Source organism: Otolemur garnettii, unplaced genomic scaffold (assembly GCF_000181295.1).
Source record: "Otolemur garnettii isolate 467f Iridium unplaced genomic scaffold, OtoGar3 scaffold00014, whole genome shotgun sequence".
NCBI lineage: Eukaryota > Metazoa > Chordata > Mammalia > Primates > Galagidae > Otolemur > Otolemur garnettii.
Genome location: NW_003852409.1, coordinates 1,541,675 through 1,544,122, shown reverse-complemented (window position 1 = coordinate 1,544,122; position 2,448 = coordinate 1,541,675). Strand labels below are relative to the sequence as shown.

The 2,448-nt window shown below is 34.3% G+C and overlaps 1 protein-coding gene across 5 annotated transcripts in view; it reads left to right on the top strand.

The window, feature by feature from the left end:
* The window catches only part of LOC100947740 (solute carrier family 25 member 51), an 11,618-nt gene that overhangs the window by 2,435 nt on the left and 6,735 nt on the right, over positions 1-2,448 (top strand). For 2 of the 5 annotated variants that reach the window (XM_003785150.2, XM_012802293.2), the window contains exon 2: positions 1,064-1,185. The gene's annotated coding sequence lies outside the window, so the exon portion shown is untranslated. Of the gene's footprint in view, positions 1-194; positions 300-827; positions 1,186-2,448 lie in introns of those variants that run through there. The other 3 variants (XM_023510614.1, XM_023510613.1, XM_012802294.2) reach the window with 3 other exon arrangements.

Below are 2,448 nucleotides of genomic sequence, written 5' to 3'. Positions count from 1 at the left end.
AAAAAAAAAAAAAAGAAAAAGAACACTTTGTATTGTTGTTCAGGTGCACAAATAACTTAGTTTGTATAGTCAAGGAACATATATAAACAGCTTATAGTTGGTGACTTTAAAATTTAAAATATATTATATGGTAAAAATGTATTATTTTTCTTTTTTCCATTCACCACTGATCAGAAGAATGAAATGTTTGACATTTATAAATTGTCACAAATTATGTAATATGAGTACATTAATCTAAATATTTTTGTTGGTTTTAACAGTGTTTGGTTCTGAAACTCTGAAGAAGTGCAAAGCATTATGTAGGTATCAAATACTTCTAAATTTTGGTTTTTAAAATGTTGGCTAATCTTAGAGTGGTAAGTGTAATGCTAATAAGAGCTAACTTTTGACTGAAAAAGGAAAAAAAAAAACCAAGAGTGTAGTAGACTAAGTGATAAGTAATTATCAGAGTCAGTACCTTGACAAACTTCTCAAGCATCTGCAGAAAATATTTTAAATTTGATTACATTAAGTCCTGAAACCTCAGTTTGTTAGGAAAGGGAGGGGAGAAAAGGAACAGGTAACATTATGGGACCATTTTTTTTTTAATCCTATTTTTACAGCAAATAAGAATACTAAACTGGCTAGTTGAAGATTTGTAGGATACTTATAAACAAGTAGAGTAAAATGGTAACTATCTTAAAAAGTAATGAGTTTTATTCAAAGGAAAGTACCTCAAACACTCAAATTATGTAACAAAGAATAAATTTTTAAATAATAAAATAACCATCTCTCTTAGGAACTAGAAGGGAAAAAGCCCAGACAAAGCAAGAAAAAGGAGACAAGAAAGAAGAAAAGCAAATTAAAAAATTTTTAAACTGAGAAATAGCAAAATTGGTAATTTAAGACCTAGTTCTTTGCTGGAAATGAAAGGGTCATAAATTAGATAAACTGATTGCTCTGCTTAAAAGGGTGCACACATATAGATGGTTAAAAATAATTTTTTAAAACAAAGTACTTTCTAACATAAATATTATCTTATATCTAATATAAACCAAACTAGATTTTATTTTTTACTTTTAAGCAAATTCAGCTATCAAAATTGACTCCAGGAGAGAGAACCTAACAGATGAATAACAATGGAAGAAATTGGGAAAGTTATCAAAAAGCTGTCCTGCAAAAGACCAAGTCCAGGTGGTGTTACAGGTAAAATTCTTTAAACTCTCAACAGATCATTTTGATAAGATTAAATTGTTCCTCGGTATAAGGAAGAAAAAAAATCACAGATTCTTTTGCTCTACAAAGCTGGAAACATTGAGGAACCAGTGTGTTCCATCAAAGTGGAACATTGATACTGGAACTTGATGTACAGATAGTATTAAAATTGAAAGTGATGTGTTGTGAAAAGTGATGTGAATTTTTTTTTTTTTTTTTTTGAGACAAAATATCACTTTGTTGCCCTCCATAGAGTGCCATGGCATCACACCTCACAGCAACCTCAGACTGTTGGCTCAAGCAGTTCTCTTGCCTCCGCCTCCCAAGTAGCTGGGACTGTAGGCGCCTGCCACAACGCCTGGCTATTTTTTTGAGACAGGGTCTTGCTCTTGCTCAAGCTAGTGTCAAACTCGTGAGCTCAGGCAATCCACCCGCCTCAGCCTCCCAGAGTGTTAGGATTACAGGCATGAGTTACTGCACCCAGCCCCAGTAATGTGAAATCTCAAAATGAAATGTTAGTAAATGGAATTTAGCACTATGTTAAAAGAATATTTCACCATGGCCAATTAGGAGTCGTCCTCATGTTATCAGGGTAAGTAATTACCAAGAAATATGCTAACATAATTTACATCAGAAAAGAATAATAATAGCTTGCCTTTGTTGGGCACCTATTATACTCCAGACTGCTACCCTGGGTGCTTTTATATGTTATTAATGCAATTAATTGAGCCAACCTGGGAGATAGATAGTATCTTTAATTTTTTTTTAAGAGACAAAGTCTCACTTTGTCACCCTTGGTAGGGTGCTGTGGTGTCACAGCTCACAACAACCTCCAGCTCTTGGGCTTAGGCAATTCTCTTGCCTCACCCTCCCAAGTAGCTGGGCACTGTGGCAGGCACTGGGCACTTATAGTCCCAGCTACTTGGGAAGCTGAGGTAAGAGAATCGCTTAAACCCAAGAGTTTGAGGTTTCTGTGAGCTGTGATGCATGGCACTCTACCAAGGGCAACAAAGTGAAACTGTCTCAAAATACATACATACATATATGCATACATACATACATACATTTTCTTCTCATGTTTAAAACCTCTGAGAGACCCTGACTTTCAGTTGATCATTAGTATTAGGAAAATGGAATGAATCCATTTTTAGTGGGAAGCACAATTTTATAATAAACAGTAGGGGACAAGGGCTTAAGTTAAAATTGCAGCTCTACTAATTTTTTGTTGTTGGTGGTGGGTTTTTTTTTTTTTTT